General features: G+C 40.2%; 1 protein-coding gene across 1 annotated transcript in view; it reads right to left on the bottom strand.

Moving 5' to 3' along the window:
• The window catches only part of LOC115226754 (WD repeat-containing protein on Y chromosome-like), a 172659-nt gene that overhangs the window by 100237 nt on the left and 64922 nt on the right, over positions 1-7500 (bottom strand). The gene's annotated exons all lie outside the window — the stretch shown is intronic.

Below are 7500 nucleotides of genomic sequence, written 5' to 3'. Positions count from 1 at the left end.
AGGTCTAGCTACCATGTAGAGGTCTACCTCATTCGCTCAAACACAAGACAGTAGGGTGTGATTTGAGGGAGATTTGGCTGCTATTTCTAGCAAATAAAGTGACTACATAGGGGTTATCTTTGTACGGTAGTGATTTTAGAATTGGTTAAATTGGTGATGATCGCATTAGCAGAGGCAATAGTACGGTGATGATGGTCATGGTGGAAGGGAGAAGGCTTTGCCGATATAGTGTTGGCGGTAGTTGTAGTGGTACCATATTATTAATGGATGTAGAAGGGACAGCAGTGGCGTTCACTGATCGACAAAAATATATTGATGCAAGGGAAATAACTCCATGAGACTTGCAATCATTTTTGTTAAGTGGAGCTTAAAACCATAGTCAGTCCATAGCACTTACTCAGCATTACCTGACACCTTTGGGTCTTACTGACACCATTACCTCTCATAACCCACCCACCCACCCACCTCCATCCATCCATCCATCCATCCATCCATCCATCCATACATACATACATACATACATACATACATATATATAACGGGAAGCTTTATGAAATAAACAAAAGACGAAGGCAGGTGGAATACAAACAAATAATGTATTAGTATGGCGCTCAGGAATAGAAATAAAACAAGTCTTTTACGTTTCGAGCCTACGCTCTTCGACAGAAAAATTCACAGAAAAGAAACACAGAAAGAAACAAGGAGAGAAAAAAAAGGGGAGAAAAAATATATATATATCTATAAATAAAACTTACTTGGAAATGGATGCATGGCACTCGATCATATAATAATATAAATAATATATATACATATATATATATATATATATATATGAATAAAAAATGGAGTTAACGCAGATTTAAACAAGTATTTTTACTTGCTGCCCTGGTAACTATTTATTTATTTTTCCATGTTAATTGTTAACAAGGTAAAGTACACTCATCTATTTATATATATATATATATATATATCTATATATATATATATATATATATATATATAGATACATACCATATATGTACGTACCTACATATATATGTATATATATATATATATATATATATGCATAAATGGGTACAGGATGTCAAATAAACATGAACAAAATGAAAAACGAGAACATAAAAAATCAACAAAAACATGGCAAACAAACTTTTTTTTCGGACAACAAAAGAAACAAATAGAGAAAGGAGACAGGCAACACATCTGTTGTTCCCTTCGTCTGTTCTTCCCTGTTTTATCTCCTCCACGTTTCAAACATTGGGACAAGACATGACTTCGTTAAAACAGTCCTTCCCACAAAGCAAATTGAATCAAATTTGGGATTCTTGCGGAGGGTTAGAGTGGTATATATATATTTATATATTCTTTTACTTTTTTATTTATTTCAGTCATTTGACTGTGGCCATACTGGAGCACCGCCTAAAAGCGTTTTTAATCGAAATCAGTCTCTTTTGCTGAACCGCTAGATTACAAGGACATAAACGTACCAACATCGGTTGTCAAGCGATGGCAGGGTGATAAACACAGGCATACACACATAAATACACACACACACACACACGTACAAGAGGTTTCTTTCAGCTTCCATCTAACAAATCCTGTCACAAGGCTTTGGTTGGCCCAAGCCTATAGTAGAAGACACTTGCCAAGGTGCCACACAATGGGACTGAACCCAGAACCATGTGGTTTGTATGTTGTTGAAATTCTAATGGAGGAACCTTAAATCTAGGTTAGAAACTGGTTCTTTCTTTATTGGCAAGAAATCATGAAATAAAACTGAACAATGACACATACATATGTGCTGATGTGAGAATATCTCTTTGAAAATCAAAAAGGAAAGAAAAAGGTAATTATGGGAAACTGCTTCGAAACCTCCAGCTTTTATATCCAGATTATAGATTTATAGCAAATGATAATTGGATCGTTAGGTTTTGTGAGTAAATGCCTAGCTGAATAAGTCTGGATAAGCTTGGACTTTCAGAAAAAGAAATCAACCAACTGATTCGCACATTACAAATAAAATCTGGAACAATAAAAATATGCAAGACTTTTCTCAGGTTTCAAATGTGATATTGTTTTTGTTATCCGGTAACAGTGTTTGCATTTATTTTTAATGGATTTGAAGATAGATAGTTCTGGCATTTCACCACATGGGAGTGTTGTACTTTGTAAAAGGAAATTCATACATGTTTTTTCTTAAATGTTTATATGAATTTTTTTCTCAACACAAACACAGAATCATTAATTATAATTTATAGAGAATTCACTTAGAAATTACAAATAAATTTTGCTATCGACATTCCAACAATAAAACTTTGTATCTTTGTTAGAAACCAGACATTCCTCAGAAGAAGAATTTAGATAATTAAAAAGAGAAGAGAACATACACACACATATATACAAACAAAAAAACAGGCAGACATAACCAAGTATTTATCCCTTTCTTTCACTGCAACAGCCTGAAGATATCTGCAGGTAATTGTGATCTTAAGCATTATAATGAATAAAGATTTGTGATGAACAAACTACATATTCAAAATCCTCAAAAAAGGCCAAAGTTTTCTTAGCGCCAATCAGTAAGAGGTCAAGTTGTTTCTTGAAAACATCTACCACCACCCCATGGAGATCCCTCAGATGTTTTAGCAAGGCATTAAATAGCTGTGGGCCCTTGAAACCCAAGCTATTTCAGTGTATGGTCCTCACCTTAGATAGAACAGCTGGGACCTTTGGAACAGCACAGTTCTAATTGAGGTTCTGGTATAACTCACAATTCCAAAGTTTGGTGTCAGCCCCTCCAGTATCTTCCACACATATATCACTGCATGCCTCTCCTGTCTTCGCTCCAGGGAGCAGAGTCGTAGCTCTTTCAGTCTCTCCCAGTAGCTCAGCTGTTCTACTATTAATCCTACAGTGTAAGGTGACCACAGTTGAGAGAAGTAGTCCAGACAGCTGAGGACAAATGTCCTCCATAGGACCAGCATAGTTTCCTGGTCCCTTGTTCTGATGTTTCTCAGGATCCATCTGACCATTCGCCTGCACACTGCCACCATCTTGGTGATATGCATGTAAAATGAGGCATCGCTGCTCATATCAATCCCAAGATCACGCACCGTGTGTGGTTCTGGGATAACTGCTCCTTTTGATTCAAAGTATTGTTGTTGCAACTTTTGAGCACCAATTACCTGGTAGCGAAGGGACTGGAATTTGCCTGCATTAAGTTGCATGTTGTTCTCCTCAGCCCATTTAATATGGCATCAAAGTCTTTTTGTAGAAGATTAGCATCAGAAGCTTCCTTGACTGCTTCTACTACTTTTGTGTCGTTAGCATGGCTCGTAAGTGTGGCTGTGTAACTGATGGCATGTCTGAAAGAGCCACTACGAACAGCAGTGGCCCTAATACCGTTCTCTAAGGCACTCCACTTTCTATTAATGTCTCTGTGGAGAGGGCTCCGTTGGCTGCCACAGCCTGGCTTCTGTCTTTTAAGAAGTCATGCAACCACTCTCTGATTTTCCCAGTTATGCTGAGTCTCTGTAGTTTGTGACATATCATCCCATAATCAACCTTATCAAAGGCCTTTTGGAAAGTCAAGATATATCACATCCACATTTGAGCGATTCATTAATTGTTCCAACACCCAGTCATAGTGCGACAAAAGCTGTGTAAGGAAGCTTCTGCCTGAGCAAAAGCCATGCTGGGTGTCAGGAAACAAGTCATTGTCTTCAAGGAACGCAATTAGTTTCTTCCTCACGATGCACTCCGAGACATTGCTGACATGGGAAGTTAGTGAGAAAGGTCTATAATTCTTAGCATCTGCTCTGCTAACTCCCCTTATGGATAGTGGTTTGGCAAAAGAGACAGATAGAATAAGTACTAGGCTTACAAAAAAAAAAAGTCCTGGGATCGATGTGTTCGACTATAGGCGATGCTCCAGCATGGCCGCAGTCAAATGACTGAAAGAAAAAAATAAAGGAATAAATATATATATATATATATATATATATATATATATATATCATAGGCGCAGGAGTGGCTGTGTGGTAAGTAGCTTGTTTACCAACCACATGGTTCTGGGTTCAGTCCCACTGCGTGGCACCTTGGGCAAGTGTCTTCTACTATAGCCTCGAGCCGACCAAAGCCTTGTGAGTGGATTTGGTAGACGGAAACTGAAAGAAGCCCGTCGTATATATATATATGTGTGTGTTGTGTGTCTGTGTTTGTCTCCCTAGCATTGCTTGACAACCGATGCTGGTGTGTTTATGTCCCCGTTACTTAGCGGTTCAGCAAAAAGAGACCGATAGAATAAGTACTGGGCTTACAAAAGAATAAGTCCCGGGGTCGAGTTGCTCGATTAAAGGCGGTGCTCCAGCATGGCCGCAGTCAAATGACTGAAACAAGTAAAAGAGTAAAGAGTAAGAGTAATATATAATGTATGTATAGATATACACACAGTCATAATGATATACACACAGTCATTGCAGACACAATGCAGCAATGGATCACAGACTGGCAACTGAAACTGGCTGTGGACAAGTGTACCACCATGCATTTTGGGAGAAAAAACCCTGCGTCCACATACTCCCTCCACAACACTGATATCAAGAAATCCTCTTGCGAGTGTGACCTAGGCATCACTGTCAGCAGTGATTTGCGTTGGACAAAGCATATCTCTAAAATTGTCAAGAAGGCCGAGGGTGTCTTGGCATCACTCAGCAAGACTTTTGTTAGCCGCTCTCCAGCCATCTATTTAAAACTGTATACAGCTATGGTACGACCACACTTGGAATTTGCATCATCAGTTTGGAACCCCTATCTTGCTCAGAACATTGACCTCCTGGAATCTGTCCAGAGACGTGCAACCAAACGCATACCCTCCATCAGACACCTACCATATTCTGAGCGCCTTGTTTCCCTGGGCATGGATTCACTGAAGCTCCGGCGTCTGGCGACGGACTTGGTAAACACCCACAAAGTTATCAACCACCTCACCAACAACAACACTGAACACCTTTTTGATCTCCATGTGTCTAACACACGTGGACATGCCTACAAAGTCAGAAAACAACACAGCTCCCATGACTTTCGGAAACATTTTTTCGCGCTCAGAATTGCTGAAGCATGGAATAAACTGCCTGCGTCAGTTGTTGACTGCCATGACACTGCATCCTTTAAGGCCCTCATGCTTTCCGAAATCCGCCGAAACTACACCTGATTATATATACACTTTAGATGAGTTGTAGTGCACCTGAGCACTGTACACAATTATTATTATTATTATTATTTTATTTTATAACGTCAGCTGCCTTTTACAGGGGACGTCACTCTGCTTAAACTATTAATTCACAAGGGAGATCACTCCTTCAATGTTCAGCTCTTATAAACTGATCCACAATATGAAGGAAAGCGAGCTTGTGGTGGCGCGTGACCTAAAGGTTCGGCTAGTGCACTCACGATGGCAAGATCGTGGTTCGATATCGGGTTCGGGCGGTGCGTTTGCATTTGTGCAAAACACTTAAATAACTTCTGCGTCTGTACAAGAACATACATACATACATACATACATACATACATACATGCATGCATGCATGCATGCATGCATGGTATCAAGAAAGAGGTCATGGAACAAAACTGGTCTGTCAGTCTCTCTAAACAAGATATTCTTTTCTACCCTCGGCACAAGCCCTGAAACTTTTGGGGAGGAGCCAGTCGATTAGCTCTACCCCAGTACGCAACTGGTACTTAATCTATCGACTCCGAAAGGATGAAAGGCAAAGTCAACTTCAGCGAAATTTGAACTCAGAACATAAAGACAAATGAAATACCTATTTCTTTACTACCCACAAGGGGCTAAACACAGAGGGGACAAAGAAGGACAGACAAACGGATTTAGTCGATTACATCGACACCAGTGCGTAACTGATACTTAATTTATCGACCCCGAAAGGATGAAAGGCAAAGTCGACCTCGGCGGGAATCTGAACTCAACGTAAAGACAGACGAAATACCTATTTCTTCACTACCCACAGGTGAAGAATGACTGACTGGAAAAAGTTAAAAGAGGGAACAGAAAGCAGCCATGATTGAATTGAAAAAAGACAGTAATGAAAGCTAGAAGCATGTGAACAGGGCACAGGATAAAACGAACCCCAAAAGACAGGAAATTTGGATTGGCACATGAGGAGTAGGGTTGGATTTCGGGAAGTATGGAATTTTTTAAGAATACAGGGTCCTGACGCCTAACAACTGATTCAGATAGTTTATTCCATGCTTTGACAATTGTGGATCTAAAGTGTAGCGTAGAATCGGGTGTAATTCCTCTCTCCTTTTATTGTTTATACGTGCATTCGAACGTAGCAAGAAACAGCTAGCCTTTGGCCGCTATTTGGATCCCGTTGTGTCCACTATTCCGATTGGTTGGTATTGGCACAATTTGTCTCTTATTCTGTCGCGTATAACCAGTCGGAATCCATAAATACGATCACGTGAGACAGCCTGTTTCCTACTCCGTTTGAACTCACTGCTCCTTATAAAAACTTCCTATTTTCGAAGTCTTTTGGTTCCAGACCTTCTAAGGTCTTAGCCACTGATCACAAAGACACAGCCAGTTCCAGCGACGACCAGACAGCACTACTTGCAAATTGATGACCCGACTTGGAACACACACACACGGTCCATTACAAAAGAAACGCTTCCAGAAGTCAAAGGCATTTGCAGAGAGCTTTATTTAAGAATAAAGTTGTTAGAATGTTATGAGAAAACAAATCGAGGGGTTGTAGTTCATCCGAAATTCCTCTCTACCCACTTTCCCTCCGAAAATCCATTTTCAACTAAAATTTCCGATTTAACCCTAAGCTACCCTATCTAAAATGTCTATTTGGAAAATTTCATTTAAAAAATGTTCAATTATCAGTGTGTTATAACGCATGTTCGGATGGTGTACCTTCGCCAATAACGCACCTCTACTCAACTACCGAACTCTCACTTCCGACGGCTCGACTCAAGAGAACTCGACGTCTAGAGTACCTATTTCTTTACTGCCCACAAGGGGCTATACACAGAGGGGACAAACAAGGACAGACAAACGGATTAAGTCGAGACTACCGACGGCTCCGTCTCGCTCTAATCGCCGCTTCTCGTCTAGCTACCATGTCCACTACTTATATGTATTGGACTAGCCTACTTATTGTCTGGGGGTGTCCACACAACACAGAGAGATATAAAGAAACAAATTCGAGGAGAGGCACAAATTTATAGCATTCACACTGAAGGCGGTCCCCAGCATGGACGCAGTTTCTGGCCGAAAGTTGTCCTGTGTGTGTGTGTGTGTGTGTGTGTGTGTGTATGACACGAGTGCTAAAAGAAAATAAGAATATAAGAATTCAAATTCCGCCGAGGTCGACTTTGCCTTTCATCCTTTCGGGGTCGATTAAATAAGTACCAGTTATGCACTGGGGTCGATATAATCGACTTCATCCGTTTGTCTGTCCTTGTCTGTCCTCTCTG

This window comes from Octopus sinensis, linkage group LG30, assembly GCF_006345805.1.
Source record: "Octopus sinensis linkage group LG30, ASM634580v1, whole genome shotgun sequence".
Classification (NCBI taxonomy): domain Eukaryota; kingdom Metazoa; phylum Mollusca; class Cephalopoda; order Octopoda; family Octopodidae; genus Octopus; species Octopus sinensis.
Note: the sequence above shows the minus strand (reverse complement) of the source record. Positions and strands in the feature narration are given on the sequence as shown.